A 19846-nucleotide genomic window follows, 5' to 3' on the forward strand; every position below is an offset into this window, starting at 1 on the left:
ACTTTGGAGAAAGGGGAAAAGGCCAATGCTCGCAGCCTAGGGTGCCAGCAATCTCTGAGGTCAAGCAGCAATCCGAACACAGCAAGTCTGAAGATGAGATGAGGAGTCCACCATTCCACGGCCCCAGGGGAGAATGGGTTAGCTGCAACTGGACAAACACAATGGCCTCGAAGTGAAAGGGGTTTGAGTGTCAGTCGGAGGTGTGGCAACATCTGACACGGGTTGCGGTGCAGTATAACTTCAGTCCTACAGGAGGAGATTGCAATAATGTGTTTTGATTTCAAAAGAGTAAAAGAATGCGTGGAATGGGCATTCCGAGTTTAGGAGGGAAAGTGCGTTTCCGGGGAAGGGGCCCTGGCTGTTGTTGTCTGGATAAAATCCGACATAAGAGAGGCTGCATTGCGGTCGCCTGCAGGTGAGAGATTGCACACCAGACAAGACTATTCTTGCTGTGCTGATCACCGGGGAGGGGGACTGAGGGGCCTCACCTTATATGGGCTTTTACCAAAAGCTGGGCTGTTGAGAGGAACAGCACCTCATCTTCCGATTAGGCAGTCTGCAGCCTTCCGGACTCAATATCGAGTTCAACCATTTCAGATCATAAGCTCGGCCCCCATTTCATTTTCTCTTGTAATTGTTCCACTCCTTTCCCCCCCCCCCCCCGCCCCTTTCCTTTTGTTTCTCTCTCACACCTGGCAGCTATCTTTTGCCCTGCCAGTACACTTTACACCTAATCCCAGCCTATCACCATCTCGTCTAGCTTCTAATCTCTTTTACTTCTTTTGTTTCTTTTATTCTTTTGTCCGATCGCCTCCGATCTAGTTTCTTTTCTTTCCAGTTTTGAAGAAGGGTCCAACCCGAAACGTCAACTCACATTTCTCTCCACGGATGTTGCCTGACCTGCTGAGTTTTTCCAGCATTTTCTGTTGTTATTTTAGAGTGGAAATAAATGTTTATTGAAGCACAGAGACGAATGTTTGACAGATGTTATAAGGTGAGGAGTTCAATTTCAGTCTCCAGGCTCCGAGCTCCGGACTCCAGGCTCCGGGCTCCAGACTCCAGACTCCAGGCTCCAGACGCCGGGCTCCGGGCTCCAGACTCCAGACTCCGGACTCCGGACTCCAGACTCCGGACTCCAGACTCCGGGCTCCAGACTCCAGACTCCGGACTCCGGACTCCAGACTCCAGGCTCCAGACTCCAGACTCCGGGCTCCAGACTTCAGGCTCCAGGCTCCAGACTCCAGACTCCAGGCTCCAGACTCCGGGCTCCGGACTCCAGACTCCAGACTCCGGGCTCCAGGCTCCAGACTCAGGCTCCAGACTCCAGGCTCCAGACTCCGGACTCCAGGCTCCAGGCTCCGGACTCCAGACTCCAGTCTCCAGGCTCCGGACTCCAGACTCTGGGCTCCAGACTCCAGGCTCCAGACTCCAGACTCCGGACTCCAGACTCCGGGCTCCAATCTCCAGACTCCAGGCTCCAGGCTCCAGACTCCAGGCTCTGGACTCCGGACTCCAAACTCCGGGCTCCAGACTCCGGGCTCCAGGCTCCAGACTCCAGACTCCGGGCTCCAGGTTCCGGGCTCTGGGTTCCAGACTCCGGGTTCCAGGCTCCAGACTCCAGGCTCCAGACTCCGGGTTCCAGACTCCGGGCTCCAGACTCCAGACTCCGGGCTCCGGGCTCCAGACTCCAGACTCCGGGCTCCAGGCTCCAGGCTCCGGACTCCAGACTCCGGGCTCTAGACTCCAGACTCCGGGCTCCAGGCTCCAGACTCCGGGCTCCAGACTCCAGGCTCCGGGCTCCAGACTCCGGGCTCCGGGCTCCGGGTTCCAGACTCCAGGCTCCAGACTCCGGGTTCCAGGCTCCAGACTCCAGACTCCGGGCTTCAGACTCCGGGCTCCAGACTCCAGACTCCGGGCTCCGGGCTCCAGACTCCGGGCTCCAGGCTCCGGACTCCAGACTCCGGGCTCTAGACTCCAGACTCCAGGCTCCAGACTCCGGGCTCCAGACTCCAGACTCCGGGCTCCGGGCTGGCACTGGGGCTGCTGCACTGTCCGAGGTGCCTCTTATATCCCTGGTGAGGGGTACAGTGAGTGAGTGCCAGGGTTTTTATTTTCGGGTGCCTTTTATTGATCAGCCAGATGTCTGGTGCATGTTTTAGAGATCAAACCGAGCGACTGGGCTGCCCACCCACATGGAGTTCCTGACAGACGGTCACCGTGACAACAAACAAAACACTTGCCTAAACGCAGAGAACCTAGGAACACGGGTCGCAACAACTGAAGCTTTGTCACTCAAACACCGCTGGGGTTTAACCTGCTGATGGCTCTTACTCGCTCAGAGCACAGCGCTCCATGTCACTTGGCCAGCGAGAGCCGCCCGAGGGGAAGCCCGTCACTTGTCCTCTTGCCTCAGAAACGTTGTGGGCAGCCTTCAGCACAGGCTCCGGACTCCGGACTCCAGGCTCCAGACTCCAGACTCCGGACTGCAGACTCCAGGTTCCAGACTCCGGACTCCAGGCTCCGGGCTCCAGGCTCCAGACTCCAGGCTCCGGGCTCCAGGCTCCAGACTCCGGACTGCAGACTCCAGGTTCCAGACTCCGGACTCCAGACTCCGGGCTCCGGACTCCAGACTCCAGGCTCCGGGCTCCAGGCTCCAGACTCCGGACTGCAGACTCCAGGTTCCAGACTCCGGACTCCAGACTCCAGACTCCGGGCTCCAGACTCCGGGCTCCGGACTCCAGACTCCAGACTCCGGACTCCAGACTCCAGGTTCCAGACTCCGGGCTCCAGACTCCGGACTCCAGGCTCCAGGTTCCAGACTCCGGACTCCAGGCTCCAGACTCCGGGCTCCAGACTCCAGACTCCAGGTTCCAGACTCCGGGCTCCAGACTCCAGACTCCAGGTTCCGGACTCCAGACTCCGGGCTCTAGATTCCAGACTCCAGACTCCGGGCTCCGGACTCTGGGCTCCAGGCTCCAGACTCCAGACTCCAGGCTCCGGGCTCCAGGCTCCAGACTCCTGGCTCCAGGCTCCGGGCTCCGGACTCCGGACTCCAGACTCCAGGCTCTGGACTCCAGACTCCGGGCTCCAGACTCCAGGCTCCAGACTCCGGGCTCCAGGCTCCGGGCTCCAGGCTCCAGGCTCCGGGCTCCAGACTCCAGGCTCCGGGCTCCAGGCTCCAGACTCCGGGCTCCAGGCTCCAGGCTCCGGCCTCCAGGTTCCGGGTTCCGGACTCCAGACTCCGGACTCCAGACTCCGGGCTCCAGACTCCAGACTCCAGGCTCCAGACTCCAGGCTCCGGGCTCCAGACTCCGGGCTCCAGGCTCCAGGCTCCGGGCTCCAGACTCCAGGCTCCGGGCTCCAGGCTCCAGACTCCGGGCTCCGGGCTCCAGGCTCCAGGCTCCGGCCTCCAGGTTCCGGGTTCCGGACTCCAGGCTCCAGACTCCGGACTCCAGACTCCGGGCTCCAGACTCCAGACTCCAGGCTCCAGACTCCAGGCTCCGGGCTCCAGACTCCGGGCTCCAGGCTCCAGGCTCCGGGCTCCAGACTCCAGGCTCCGGGCTCCAGGCTCCAGACTCCGGGCTCCGGGCTCCAGGCTCCGGCCTCCAGGTTCCGGGCTCCGGGTTCCAGACTCCGGGTTCCGGACTCCAGACTCCGGACTCCAGACTCCGGGCTCCAGACTCCGGGCTCCAGACTCCAGGCTCCGGGCTCCAGACTCCGGGCTCCGGGCTGGCACTGGGGCTGCTGCACTGTCTGAGGTGCCGTCTTTCAGGTGAGATGTTAAACCAGTCTGTTCAGGTCGATCTATTCAAAAATAAAGAACAGGGCAGTTTCCTGGGTCCTGCCCAACATTTCTCCCTCAGCCAACACCACCGAGAACACATTGACAGGTCATTCATCTCATTTGCTGTGTGTGAAGTCTTGCTGTGCGCAGATTGCCTGATGCATTTGGCTATGTGGGAATAGCGGCTGTACTTCAACAGAAAGTAATTATTTGGCTGCAAAGTGCTCCAGGATATCCTGAGGGCCAGGTAGGTGCTATATAAATGCAAGGGCAGGGTTATCAATGATAGGAAGTGGGGAGTGACCCATTGGGATATTGGAGAGATGTCCATGTACAGGGTGATGACACCTCACTCCTCTCACATTAGTGATGATTGACAGCTGTGTGAATATTTCTTGCTTCGACTATATTTGGGATTTTTACTTTTTACAAAATGCTGTCTACCACTGAAGACGTTGACTGTTGCTAGGATACGGTGCCATGTGCTGACTGTTGCTAGGATACAGTGCCATGTGCTGATTGTTGCTAGGATACAGTGCCCTGTGCTGACTGTTGCTAGGATACGGTGCCATGTGCTGACTGTTGCTAGGATACGGTGCCATGTGCTGACTGTTGCTAGGGTACGGTGCCATGTGCTGACTGTTGCTAGGGTACGGTGCCATGTGCTGACTGTTGCTAGGATACAGTGCCATGTGCTGATTGTTGCTAGGATACAGTGCCCTGTGCTGACTGTTGCTAGGATACGGTGCCATGTGCTGACTGTTGCTAGGGTACGGTGCCATGTGCTGACTGTTGCTAGGATACAGTGCCCTGTGCTGACTGTTGCTAGGATACGGTGCCATGTGCTGACTGTTGCTAGGGTACGGTGCCATGTGCTGACTGTTGCTAGGATACAGTGCCCTGTGCTGACTGTTGCTAGGATACGGTGCCATGTGCTGGCTGCCCTGCAATACCTTATGCAAATGACCATTGTTCATGTGTGAACATAGACAGTGAATGTTGGCCTGATATATAATTATGGAGGCAGCACAGCTAAGCATTGTCCTGTTTTTACCTGGGTCTATGCGATATCCAGCCCAAGTCACTGGATGGTGATCAGGAGTGGGAAGCTTGACTAATAGTTCTCCTTCCTCGGTCAGGAGCACTGTATGCAATCCAATTCTCCTGCCACTGCCCGATCTGAGAGCAATTAACTCAACACAGATTGGTATGTGAGGCTCAGTAGCACACTGACCAGTGCACTAACCAACTGAGCCAATGGGGGAGTGCCGCTAAGTTTTAATTCTACTTTTTCTTTTTCCACTTCCTTCCCACTTGGTTTGACTTTATTTGCATTTTAGACACAGGGGTAAATGTTCAGTTTGGAAAGTCAAACAACAGATCTACAACTTGCCATTCATGGAAGCAGTTTAGAGTTCAGCAAAAAAGGACCAAGAGATTGGTTAAGAGGGAAAAATAGAGCATGAGAGTAAACTTGCAAGGAACATAAAAGCGGAGTGTAAAAGCTTCTACAAGTATGTAAAAACAAAAAGATTAGTGAAAACAAATGAAGGTTCCTTACAGTCAGAAATGGGAGAATTTATAATGGGGAACAAGGAAATGGCTGAGCAATTAAACAAATACTTTGGTTCTGTCTTCATGGAAGAGAACACAAAGAACTTCCCAGGGGATAGGGTGGGATATGTGTTGGTGTAGGGGTTACGGGGATCGGGTGGGATATGTGTCGGTGCAGGCTCGATGGGCCGAAATGGCCTCTATCTGCACTGTGGGGTTTCTGTGATTCTGTGATTCTGTGAAATGCTAGGGAACCGAGGGTCTAGTGAGAAGGAGGAATTAAAGGAAATTAGTATTAGTAAAAAAAAGTGCTGGAGAAATTAATGGGACTGAAAGCTGATAAATCCCCAGGGCCGGATAATCTGCATCCCAGAGTACTAAAAGAGGTAGCCATGGAAATAGTGGATGCATTGGTTGTCATCTTCCCAAACTCTATAGATTATGGAACAGTTCCTGCAGATTGGAGGGTGGCAAATGTAACCCCACTATTTAAAAAAGGAGGGAGAGAGAAAACAGGGAACTGCAGACCGGTTAACCTAACATCAGTAGTAGGGAAAATGCTAGAGTCTATTATAAAGGATGTGATAACAGGACACTTAGAAAATATCAACGGCGTTAGACAAAGTCAACATGGATTTATGAAAGGGAAATCATGTTTGACAAACCTACTGGAGTTTTTTGAGGATGTAACTGGTAGAATAGATAAGGGAAAACCAGTGGATGTGGTGTATTTGGATTTTCAGAAAGCCTTTGATAAAGTCCCACATATGAGGTTAGTGTACAAAATTAAAGCACATGGGATTGAGGGTAATATACTGGCATGGATTGAAAATTGGCTAACAGACAGGAAACAGAGAGTAGGAATAAATGGGTCTTTTTCGGGGTGGCAGGCGGTGACTAGTGGGGTACCACAGTGATCAGTGCTTGGGCCCCAGCTATTCACAATATATATCAATGATTTGGATGAGGGAACCAAATGTAATATTTCCAAGTTTGCTGACGACAATAAACTAGGTGGGATGTGAGTTGTGAGGAGGATGCAAAGAGGCTTCAAGGCGATTTAGACAAGTTGAGTGAGTGGGCAAATACATGGCTGATGCAGTATAATGTGGATAAATGTGAAGTTATCCACTTCGGTAGGAAAAACAGAAAGGCAGAGTATTATTTAAATGGTGATAGATTGAGAAATGTTGATGTACAAAGAGACCCGGGTGTCCTTGTACACCAGTCACTGAAAGCAAACATGCAGGTGCAGCAAGCAGTTAGGAAGGCAAATGGTATGTTGGCCTTCATTGCAAGGGGATTTGACTACAGGAGCAAGGATGTCTTACTACAGTTATACAGGGCCTTGGTGAGACCACACCTGGAGTACTGTGTGCAGTTTTGGCCTCCTTACCTAAGAAAGGATATACTTGCCATAGAGGGAGTGCAGCGAAGGTTCACCAGACTGATTCCTGGGATGGCAGGACTGTCGTATGAGGAGAAATTGGATTGACTAGGCCTGTATTCACTAGAGTTTAGAAGAATGAGAGGGGATCTCATTGAAACGTATAAAATTCTGACAGGGCTAGACAGACTGGATGCAGGGAGGATGTTTCCCCTGGCTGGGGGCTCTAGAATGAGGGGTCACAGTCTCAGGATACGGGGTAGGACATTTAGGACTGAGATGAGGAGAAATTTCTTCACTCAGAGGGTGGTGAACTGAAGGCTGTGGAGGCCAAGTCACTGAATATATTTAAGAAGGAGATAGATAGATTTCTAGACACAAAAGGCGTCAAGGAGTATGGGGAGAGAGCGGGAATATGGTATTGTGATAGAGGATCAGCCATGATCTTATTGAATGGCGGAGCAGGCTCGAAGGGCTGACTCCTGCTCCTATTGTTCTACGTTTTTATGAAATGGAAATGATTGGCTTTCTCATCAGTGAAGTGATCACAGTCCTTCGACGGGAACTTCACAATATTTGGAATTATAACTTCATTAAATACTGGGGTAGAAAATATTCCCCCTAGACTGTGGGCTATTGGGTGAGGAGGGGATTGGGGTCCAGCTATATTGCACTGTGAAACTTCACACATGAATAATGGGTGTTCAGCCATGAGTGTGATTTTCATGACAAGACGTTAAACCGAGGCCCCGTCTGCTCTCTCAGGTGGATGTAAAAGATCCCATGGCATTGTTTTGAAGAAGCACGGTGGCATAGTGGTTAGCACTGTTGCCTCACAGCGCCAGGGACCCGGGTTGAAATCCAGCCTCGGGTGACTGTCTGTGTGGAGTTTGCACATTCTCCCCGTGTTTGCGTGGGTTTCCTCCGGGTGCTTCGGTTTCCTCCCACAGTCCAAAGATGTGCGGGTTAGGTTGATTGGCCATGATAAAAATTGACCCTTAGTGTTAGGGGGGATTAAATACGTGGGGTTACGGGGTTACGGGGATAGGGCTTGGGTGGGATGGCTGTCGGTGTAGGGACCGGGTGCTAGGGTTTGGATGATCAGCCATGATCTCGTTGAATGGCGGAGCAGGCTCGAAGGGCCGAATGGCCTACTCCTGCTCCTAGTTTCTATGTTTCTAAGAGCAGGGGAGTTCTCCCTGGTGTCCTGGGCCAAAAATTATCCCTCAATCAACATCACTAAAACAGATTATCTGGTCATTATCACATTGCTGTTTGTGGGAACTTGCTGTGCACAAATTGACTGCCGTGTTTCCTACTTTACAACAGTGACTACACTTCAAAAAGTAATTCATTGGCTGTAAAGCACTTTGGGACGTCCTGAGGTCGTGAAAGGCGCTATAGAAATGCTAATCAGACTTTCTTTTTTCTGACAGAGCTGTTCAGTTCTGCAGTTAACACACTGAGATTACACTTTGAAAGCTCAGTTTTGTTTCCTGTTGCCACTTGTTGTTCACATGTTGTCTTACTTCAAATGGAGCCGGAAATAGGACTGCAGTATAGTAACCTCAGTATTACCATCTGATATACCTATCAATTCGTCCAATAAAAGGCGACGAGTTAGGAACGTAACTAAAGGTTTTTATTGACTAAATAACAGAGCCCACCCTCGTGGGTGATCGGGTCCAACAAGGAGGAATACCAGCCAGTCGACTACCTTTATACCTGGGCAGGTAGGAGGAGCCATGGGCGGAGTCAGAGGTGGTCAGCCCAGGTATAACAGCGCGACAAGAGGCGACCTCGTATCGTGATACAACAGTGATAACGGTGATAACAATACAACAGTGATAACTATAGTGTAACGATAAAAGTGGTTTACCACATTCACCCCTTGTTTAGATTTGAGTCCGGCGGGGTGAAGTGTACTACCAGTTCTGGTATGTCAGTCTGTCCGGAGGCCTCATAAGCCTCTCCGATCGTCGCAGCGGCGGTGCTGCATTATCCGGTGTTAGTGCTGGTGTCTGCGTGGTCGGCGAAGGCTCGTGGGGTTCCGGCATGCCGTCTACCTGGGCTGGAATTGGGGGGGTGGTGGGGGGGGGTAAAGGTGGTGTCTCCGGAGTGCCCGAGGGTGCGAGGTCTCGTAAGGAGACAGTGTCCTCCCGCCCGTCTGGGTAAGCCACGTAGGCGTACTGGGGGTTGGCGTGCAGGAGGTTCACCCTTTCGACCAGGGGGTCTGTTTTATGGGCCCTCACGTGCTTTCGCAGCAAGACGGGCCCCGGAGAGGTCAGCCAGGTTGGTAGAGTGGTTCCCGTAGTCGACTTCCTGGGGAAAACAAACATTCGTTCATGGGGGGTGGCGTTAACGGCAGTGCAAAGTAGTGACCGGATGGAGTGCAGCGCTGTCGGGAGGACTTCCTGCCAGCGGGAGGTTGGGAGGCCCTTAGACTTTAAGGCTAAGAGGACGGCCTTCCATACCGTCGCGTTCTCTCTTTCCACCTGGCCGTTCCCTTGGGGGTTGTAGCTGGTGGTCCTACTTGCTGCAATACCTCTCGCTAGTAGGAACTGACGGAGTTCCTCGCTCATGAAAGAGGAGCCCCGGTCACTATGTATATAGTTTGGGAACCCGAACAAGGCGAAGAGGTCGTTCAGGCATTTAATGACCGTGGTACTGGTAATGTCTGGGCAGGGGAAGGCAAAGGGGAAACGGGAGTACTCATCAACAATGTTGAGGAAGTACACATTACGGTCAGAGGACGGGAGGGGCCCCTTAAAGTCGATGCTCAGGCGCTCGAAGGGGCGGGTGGCCTTGATCAGGCTTGCTCTGTCCGGCCTAAAGAAGTGCGGTTTGCACTCGGCGCAGGTCTGGCAGTTCCTGGTTATGGTCCTGACCTCCTCGATGGAGTAGGGCAGGTTGCGGGCCTTAATGAAGTGGTAAAGTCTGGTGACCCCGGGGTGGCAGAGGTCGTTGTGGAGGGTCTGAAGTCTATCACTTTGCGCGCTGGCGCATGTAATTCGTGACAGAGCATCGGGGGGTTCGTTCAGCTTACCTGGCCGGTACAAGATATCATAATCGTAGGTGGAGAGCTCGATTCTCCACCTCAAGATCTTGTCATTCTTGATTTTGCCCCTCAGCTTGTTATTAAACATAAAGGCGACCGAACGTTGGTCGGTAAGGAGGGTAAATCGTTTGCCTGCCAGGTAGTGCCTCCAGCGTCGTACCGCCTCCACAATCGCCTGGGCCTCCTTCTCGACCGACGAGTGTCGGATCTCAGGGCCCTGTAGGGTCCTTGAGAAGAAGGCCACCGGTCTCCCCTCCTGGTTAAGGGTGGCGGCTAGGGCGAAGTCGGATGCATCGCTCTCGACTTGGAAGGGGATGGACTCATCCACTGCGTGCATAGTGGCCTTGGCAATGTCTCCCTTAATGAGGGAGAAGGCTGCGCACGCTTCCTCCGTAAGGGGGAAGGATGTGGACTTCATGAGGGGTCTGGCTTTGTCCGCATAATTGGGCACCCATTGGGCATAGTAGGCGAAGAGCCCCAGGGTTCTCTTAAGTGCCTTAGGGCAGTGGGGGAGGGGTAGCTCCATGAGGGGGCGCATTCTTTCGGGGTCGGGGCCGATGAGTCCGTTCTCTACTACACAGCCAAGGATGGCAAGGCGCGAGGTGTTAAACACACATTTCTCCTTATTGTAGGTGAGGTTCAGCCGTTGGGCTGTACGGAGGAATTTCTCCAGATTCACGTCGTGGTCCTGCCGGTCGCGGCCGCAGATGGTGACGTTATCTAGGTAGGGGAATGTGGCCTGCAGTCCGTTCTGGTCAACCATCCGGTCCATCTCCCTTTGGAAGACCGAGACCCCGTTGGTGACACCGAAGGGGACCCTAAGGAAGTGGTATAGGCGCCCATTCGCCTCGAAGGCGGTGTACTGGCGGTCCTCGGGGTGGATAGGGAGTTGGTGGTAGGCCGACTTAAGGTCGATGGTCGAGAATACGCGGTATTGTGCAATCTGATTGACCATGTCAGATATGCGGGGAAGGGGGTATGCATCCAGCTGGGTGTATCTGTTTATGGTCTGGCTGTAGTCGATGACCAGGCGATTTTTATCGCCGGTCTTAACGACCACGACCTGGGCACGCCAGGGGCTGTTGCTCCCCTCGATGATGCCCTCCTTCAGGAGACGCTGCACCTCAGAGCTAATGAAAGCTCTGTCCCCAGCGCTGTACCGCCTGCTCTTGGTAGCGACGGGTTTGCAGTCGGGGGTGAGGTTAGCGAACAGGGAAGGTGGCGGCACCTTGAGGGTGGATAGGCTGCAGGTGTTACGCGGTGGGCGGTTTAACCTTCGCTGGTTGTCGACTGTGAGTGGGGGGAGGGGTCCACCGTATGCTAGGGTTACACTTTGGAGGTGGGATTGGAAGTCCAGCCCTAGTAGGACGGCAGCGCAGAGCTGGGGGAGGACGAGGAGTTTAAAGTTTTTATACTCTGTACCCTTAACCGACAAGGTCACAGCACAGTAGCCGCTAATGTCCGTGGCGTGGGACCTCGATGCCATCGAGATTCGGTTGCGCGTTGGCAGGACAGGGAGGGAGTAGTGGCTCACCGTGTCTGGGTGGATGAAGCTCTCCGTGCTTCCGCTGTCGAACAGGCAGGTCGTGGCGTGGCCGTTTACTTTGATGTCCATCATCGACTTGGACAGGTGGTGTGGGCGGGCTTGATCCAGAGTGACGGAGGCTAGCGTGTAGGTAAGCGAGTCGTTGTCGTCTGCGGGCGAGGCGGTCGTCGGGTCCGGGGGCCCGGTGGCAGTCGGGCGTGGTGTGTAAAATGGCGTCTCCCACGAGGTAGGACAAAATGGCGGAGAAGATGGCTGCCCCCATAACTCACATGAGGCACTATTGGGGTCGGTTGCCTTGATCAAAGATGGCCGCCCCCATGACTCACGTGTGGGGATACTGGCCTCAGTTGCCGTGAAAGAAGATGGCCGCCCCCACAGTTCGCATGAGGCACTGCTGGCCTCTGAAGATCCGCTCCTGCAGGCCTTAGAGAAGTGGCCTTTCTTCCTGCAGGTTGTGCAGGTAGAGTTCCTGGCTGGGCAGCGCGACCTCGGGTGCTTCTCCTGGCCGCAAAAGAAGCAGCCGGCGGCCCGATCGCGGGTGCCCGATGTCGGAGCCGGTACCGGGGGTGGCGGGCCCGGTCGGGTCCGGGACGCCGACGCTGAGGTAGGTCCCGGGGGCGGCGCTGCGAAGGGTATTGCGGTAGGGGTCGGGCCCGAGTCCCAGGGTCGCGAGCAGTACCTGGAAAACGCCTCCTGGTCCTGATGGGCCACCTCCAGGGAGAGAGCGAGGGCTTCAGCTTTGTCCAGGTCGAGGTCTTTAGCTTCAAGCAGTCTTTGCCGTGAGTAGTCGGACCGTAGGCCTTTCACAAAGGCATCGCGGATATTATCTTCCGTATTTTCAACAGCCGTCACCGCTTTAAAGTCACAGTTCCTGCCGAGTGCTCTTAGCGCCCGTAAAAATTCAGCTACAGACTCTCCTGGCTGTTGCGGGCGGGATCTTAGGAGGTGCCTGGTGTACATGTAATTTACCGGGCTGCGGTACTGCTGTTTCAGTAGGTTGATAGCGGCCTCGTACGTAGTCGTGTCCTGTATGAGTGCGTATACTCTCGGGCTCGCTTGGGCGTTCAGAAGTCTTAGTTTGGATCTCTGCGGGGCGCCGGATTCTTCCAGGTAGGATTCGAAGCAGTCCAGCCAGTGTTTGAAGTTGAGGGCTGCGTTTGCTGCCTGTGGGTTTAGATCCAGGTACGGTGGTTTGAGGGCTTGCAGCCAAGCCGGCTGGTGTGGCTGTGCTTCTGGGAGGGCTTCTGGCTGGCCAGTAGTAGACATCTTTAAAATTTAGTCAATAAAATTGATATACCTATCAATTCGTCCAATAAAAGGCGACGAGTTAGGAACGTAACTAAAGGTTTTTATTGACTAAATAACAGAGCCCACCCTCGTGGGTGATCGGGTCCAACAAGGAGGAATACCAGCCAGTCGACTACCTTTATACCTGGGCAGGTAGGAGGAGCCATGGGCGGAGTCAGAGGTGGTCAGCCCAGGTATAACAGCGCGACAAGAGGCGACCTCGTATCGTGATACAACAGTGATAACGGTGATAACAATACAACAGTGATAACTATAGTGTAACGATAAAAGTGGTTTACCACACCATCAAAGGCTCAATAAGACTAATCTTATTAACCCTAATTACACAGCAGCAGTCTGCCTTCACAGTATGAATGTACAGACAATAGAATATAATAGAAATCTATAGAAATGTTTGTGCGACTGTGACACTTCGGTTGCCATGTTGCAAAGTGACAAAAAAAGAAAGCCTGACCTTTCATGCTGGTTTATTCTGACCCTAAGCCAAGACCTCACTGCAAATCTGCAAACTTCCTTCACCAGCCACAGATACTGTCTAATTGGCCTCAGCACCTGCCCAGCCGCAGTTACTGAAAGGACAGGCCAGGTAAACCCCGCTCCACTGCGGCAGCGGAATAATACATTGTGCATCGCATGTTAGAATGGTTTTGTACTCATGAAAGGAGGATCTCCTGCCTTATTGTGAGCAATGCCACCGGTGATCACCTAGTACACGTACCAGTGTGCAGATTTCCTGGTCTCCGATTGAGGTAAGCAGACTTATAACTGCAGACATGAGAAGGATATCACTAAACAGACTGCTGGTGCAGTCATTGCCAAATGGTTATTGGTACATACCACCATAGAATTAAGTTACCGGACACAGCGTGTGAACAAAGACTTAAGTGTGTACTGTGCTTAGGTGGTTGCTGTGCACAAATTGGTTACTGCGTTTCTACATTACAATAGTGACTAAACTTCAAAAATACTTCATTGGCTGTATATTAAGGAAGAATTTCAGATCTGCCAGGTTCCCAGGGATAGGGGACTGACTAGCTAAACAAGAGTATGCACTGGTTGATAAGGTGTTAGGACAGCCTTAGGTCATGAAAGGCACAATATAAATGTAAGTTCTTTTTTTCTATGTAACACCTGCTAAGTCAGGATGAGTGACAGTTGCAGACAAAAAAAAGTGTACAAGTAGGTGTGATTCAAGAAAGGTATAAAGATGTAATGAAACTATTTGTCAGGTGAACTGACTGTTAGCAATATCCTTGAGTGGTGATGTTCCTAGCCCTCCGATGAGTCTCCTGCTGGTGAGTATATAGATATATCACTTGCTTCTATTACTCATGTGTGCTGTCGAATAAAATCTCTGTCAAGTTGATTTGACTCCTGGGTTTGCAATATTTATTAATGGAGTACAGATCACTCCAGATAACAGCCCCCCCCCTCCACACCCCTTTGTGGGACTGGAAACTCTCTCTGCTGTTCCATAATCCAACTCTTAGCTAAGGCTAACATTTCCGCAAAATTTTTCCTGTCTTCCACTCTGTTCAAAGCCCATTTACCAAGCGGACCATTATAATCAAAATCACATAAGAACATAAGAAGTAGGAGCAGAAGTAGGCCATACGGCCCCTCGGGCCTGCTCCGCCATTCAATAGGATCATGGCTGATCCGAACCTAGACTCACGTCCACTTCCCTGCCTGCTCCCCGTACCCCCTAATTCCCTTATCAGCTAGGAAACTGTCTATCTCCATTTTAAATTTATTTAATGTCGCAGCTTCCACAGCTCTGAGGTAGCAAATTCCATAGATTTACTACCCTCTGAGTGAAGAAGTTTCTCCTCATCCACCAGACTGATTCCTGGGATGGCAGGACTGTCGTATGAGGAGAGATTGGGTCGACTAGGCCTGTATTCACTAGAGTTTAGAAGAATGAGAGGGGATCTCATTGAAACGTATAACATTCTGACGGGGCTAGACAGACTGGATGCAGGGAGGATGTTTACCCTGGCTGGGGGAGTCTAGAACGAGCGGTCACAGTTTCAGGATACCGGGTAGGACATTTAGGACTGAGATGAGGAGAAATTTCTTCACTCAGAGGGTGGTGAACCGAAGGCTGTGGAGGCCAAGTCACTGAATATATTTAAGAAGGAGATAGATAGATTTCTAGATGCAAAAGGCGTCAAGGAGTATGGGGAGAGAGCGGGAATATGGTATTGTGATAGAGGATCAGCCATGATCTTATTGAATGGCGGAGCAGGCTCGAAGGGCCGACTCCTGCTCCTATTTTTCTATGTTTTTATGAAATGGAAATGATTGGCTTTCTCATCAGTGAAGTGATCACAGTCCTTCGAAGGGAACTTCACAATATTTGGAATTATAACTTCATTAAATACTGGGGTAGAAAATATTCCCCCTAGACTGTGGGCTATTGGGTGAGGAGGGGATTGGGGTCCAGCTATATTGCACTGTGAAACTTCACACATGAATAATGGGCGTTCAGCCATGAGTGTGATTTTCATGACAAGACGTTAAACCGAGGCCCCGTCTGCTCTCTCAGGTGGATGTAAAAGATCCCATGGCATTGTTTTGAAGAAGAGCAGGGGAGTTCTCCCCAGTGTCCTGGCCAAAAATTATCCCTCAATCAACATCACTAAAACAGATTATCTGGTCATTATCACATTGCTGTTTGTGGGAGCTTGCTGTGCACAAATTGACTGCCGTGTTTCCTACTTTACAACAGTGACTACACTTCAAAAAGTAATTCATTGGTTGTAAAGCACTTTGGGACGTCCTGAGGTTGTGAAAGGCGCTATAAAAATGCAAATCAGACTTTCTGTCTTTTTTCTGACAGGGCTGTTCAGTTCTGCAGTTAACACACTGAGATTACACTTTGAAAGCTCAGTTTTATTTCCTGTTGCCACTTGTTGTTCACATGTTGTCTTACTTCAAATGGAGCCGGAAATAGGACAGTAACCTCAGTATTACCATCAAAGGCTCAATACGACTAATCTTATTAACGCTAATTACACAGCAGCAGTCTGCCTTCACAGTATGAATGTACAGACAATAGAATATAATAGAAATCTATAGAAATGTTTGTGCGACTGTGACACTTCATTATAATCAAAATCACATAAGAACATAAGAAGTAGGAGCAGGAGTAGGCCATACGGCCCCTCGGGCCTGCTCCGCCATTCAATAGGATCATGGCTGATCCGAACCTAGACTCACGTCCACTTCCCTGCCCGCTCCCCGTAACCCCTAATTCCCTTATCAGCTAGGAAACTGTCTATCTCCATTTTAAATTTATTTAATGTCGCAGCTTCCACAGCTCTCTGAGGTAGCAAATTCCATAGATTTACTACCCTCTGAGTGAAGAAGTTTCTCCTCATCTCAGTTTTGAAAGGGCAGCCCCTTATTCTAAGATTATGCCCCCTAGTTCTAGTCTCACCCATCAGTGGAAACATCCTCCCCGCATCCACCCGATCAAGCCCCCTCAATCTTATATGTTTCGATAAGATCGCTTCTCATTCTTCTGAATTCCAATGAGTAGAGGCCCAACCTACTCAACCTTTCCTCATAAGTCAACCCCCTCATCTCCGGAATCAACCGAGTGAACCTTCTCTGAGCTGCCTCGAGAGCAAGTATATCTTTTCTTAAATATGGAAACCAAAACTGTACGCAGTATTCCAGGTGTGGCCTCACCAGTACCCTGTGTAACTGAAGCAAGACATCCCTGCTTTTATACTCCATCCCCCTTGCAATAAAAGCCAAGATTCCATTGGCCTTCCTGATCACCTGCTGTACCTGCATACTAACCTTCTGTGTTTCATGCACCAGGACCCCCAGATCCCTTTGTACTGTAGCACTTTGCAGTTTCTTTCCATTTAGATAATAACTTGCTCTTTGATTTTTTCTGCCAAAGTGCATAACCTCACACTTTCCAACATTATATTCCATCTGCCAAATTTCTGCCCACTCACTTAGCCTGACTATGTCCTTTTGCAGGTTTTTTATGTCCTCCTCACTCACTGCTTTCCCTCCCATCTTTGTATCATCGGCAAACTTGGATACGTTGCACTTGGTCCCCTCCTCCAAATCGTTAATATAGATTGTAAAGAGTTGGGATCCCAGCACTGACCCCTGCGGAACACCACTAGTTACTGATTGCCAACCCGAGAATGAACCATTTATCCCCACTCTCTGTTTTCTGTTAGATAGCCAATCTTCCACCCATGCCAGTATATTACCACCAATCCCGTGATTTTTTATCTTGTGCAGTAATCTTTTGTGTGGCACCTTGTCAAATGCCTTTTGGAAGTCCAAATACACCACATCCACTGGTTCCCCTTTATCCACCCTGTTTGTTACGTCCTCAAAGAATTCGAGCAAATTTGTCAAACATGACTTCCCCTTCATAAAACCATGCTGACTGTGCCCGATTAAATTATGCTTATCCAAATGTCCTGTTACTGCTTCCTTAATAATGGACTCCAACATTTTACCAACCACAGATGTTAGGCTAACTGGTCTATAGTTTCCAGCCTTTTGTCTACCTCACTTTTTAAATAAGGGCGTTACATTCGCAGTTTTCCAATCTACTGGGACCTTTCCTGAATCCAGGGAGTTTTGGAAAATTACCACCAATGCATCTGCAATCCCTACCGCTACTTCTCTCAAGACCCTAGGATGTAAGCCATCAGGTCCAGGGGATTTATCCGCCTTAAGTCCCATTATCTTACCGAGTACCATCTCCTTAGTGATTTTAATCGTGTTTAGCTCCTCCCCCCCTATAGCCCCCTGTTTGTCCAGTGTTGGGATATTCTTAGTGTCCTCTACTGTAAAGACTGATACAAAATATTTGTTCAGCGTATTTGCCATCTCCATATTCCCCACTACTAATTTCCCGGTCTCGTCCTCTAAGGGACCAACATTCACTTTAGACACCCTTTTTCTTTTTATATAACTGTAGAAACTCTTGCTATCTGTTTTTATATTTTTTGCTAGTTTATTTTCATAATCTATCTTCCCTTTCTTAATTAATCTTTTAGTTATTGTTTGCTGGCTTTTAAATGCTTCCCAATCTTCTATCCTCCCACTAGATTTGGCTTAAATAACAACAGAAAATGCTGGAAATACTCAGCAGGCCAGGCAGCATCCGTGGAGAGAGAAACAGAGTTAACGTTTCAGGTCTGGGACCCTTCATCAGAACTGGAAAAAGCTGGAGATGTAACAGATATTAAGCAGGTGCAGAGACGGGGGGGGTGGTGGGTGGTTGCGTTAGGAGGGGAGGAAGAAATAGAAAGAACATCCTGTACTTTTGTAAGAGGCAGGAAAGATAAAATGTTGCAAATGGGAATGGCAAAAATCATACTGCATGAAAAATGGGGGCAGGGATAATTATCTGAAATTGTTGAACTCGATGTTGAGTCCGGCAGGCTGCAAAGTGCCCAATCGAAAGATGAGGTGCTGTTCCTCGAGCTTACGTTGAGCTTCATTGGAACAATGCAATAGCCCGAGGACAGAGAGATCAGAGTGGGAGTGAAGCGGTGAATTAAAGTGACAGGCGACCGGAAGCTCAGGGTCACCCATACGGACTGAACGGAGGTGTTCCACAAAGCGGTCGCCCAATCTGCGTTTGGTCTCCCCAATGTAGAGGAGACCGCATCGTGAGCAGCGAATACAGTATATTAAATTGCAAGAAGTACAAGTAAATCGCTGTTTCACCTGGAAGGGGTGTTTGGGGCCCTGGACAGTGGGAAGGGAGGAGGTAAAAGGGCATGTGTTGCATCTCCTGCGCTTGCACGGGAAGATGCCCTTGTTTTCAGTCGGATACTGTCCTTTATTACTTTACTTAGCCACGGATGGCTGTCTTTTCTTTTACGCCCCTTTTTCCTCAGTGGAATATATTTTTCTTGAAAGTTGTGAAATATCTCCTTGAATGTACACCACTGCTCATGTACCGTCTTACACCTTAATCTATTTTCCCAGTCCACTTTAGTCAACTCTGCTCTCATACCTTCATAGTCTCCTTTATTTAAGCTTAGTACACTGGTTTGAAATCCAACTCTCTCACCCTCCAACTGAATTTGGAATTCAACCATGTTATGGTCACTCATTCCAAGGGGATCCTTTACTAGGACATTTTTTATTCACCCTGTCTCATTACACAGGACCAGATCTAAGATTTCCTTCCCCCCCAATTGGTTCAGTAACACACTTCTCAAAGAACCCATCCCTAATGCACTCTATAAACTCTTCCTCAAGGCTGCCATGCCCAATTTGATTTGTCCAGTCAATATGAAAGTTAAAATCTCCCATGATTATAGCTGTTCTCTTATTACAAGCCCCAACTATTTCCTGATTTATACTCCGACCAATAGAGTTGCAACTGTTATGAGGCCTATAGACTACGTCCACTAGTGACTTTTTCCCCTTATTATTCCTTATCTCCACCCAAACTGTTTCACTATCCTGATCCTTTGACCCAATATCATTTCTCACTATTGCAGTGATTCCATCCTTTATTAACATAGCCACCCCACTGTGGTGTATGTAACTGTTCCACCTTTAAGAGAACTATTTTAAGAGATGCACTACTTTATCTTGGCTGCTGTATACTGTAATACCGGTGGTATATATATATATAATATAAGTGCTGTGTAATGATTTATTGGGCAGTTCAGCCTGACCTCCGACTAGTAAAGACCTGTTGAATTTACTCTTGTGGTCTGTGTGCAGTGATTCTTATTAACAATAACTAGAACACACAGACTTAACAGTGGCGACGATGACGATCTTACCCTGCGGCAGAGATATATCCAAGGCAGTTTAACGGGCGTCGAGAAGAGGCATCCGCCCTCATCATCCTGCTGAGAAAAGACTCGGGTCTGAAGAGCAAGGAAGAATCCTGACACGAAGCCTTCCATCAGCAACAGGCAGTGATCATCCCTTCTATCATGGTGGTGGGTAAGCCGATCAGCGACGAGCAGCAAGTCGGCCACGTTGGCTGTGAAGTAGGGGAGGGAAAAACGGAGGAAGTAAGGGCGGAGAACTCGACCACGGCCGGGGAAAAGAGCCGGACAGAAGTCGGGGCCAGAGGCGCTGAGACTGGGGCAGCGTAAGGCACGGGAGCCGCGGTGAATGCAAACGCAGCCGGTGTAAAAGACCGGGCTGCAAGCGGGCTGGGAGACGCAACAGCGTCGAGAGAGAGCTCGA

The sequence above is a fragment of the Somniosus microcephalus genome, chromosome 29 (genome assembly GCF_052327205.1).
Source record: "Somniosus microcephalus isolate GS21.2 chromosome 29, FLI_Smic_1.0, whole genome shotgun sequence".
NCBI classification, from domain to species: domain Eukaryota; kingdom Metazoa; phylum Chordata; class Chondrichthyes; order Squaliformes; family Somniosidae; genus Somniosus; species Somniosus microcephalus.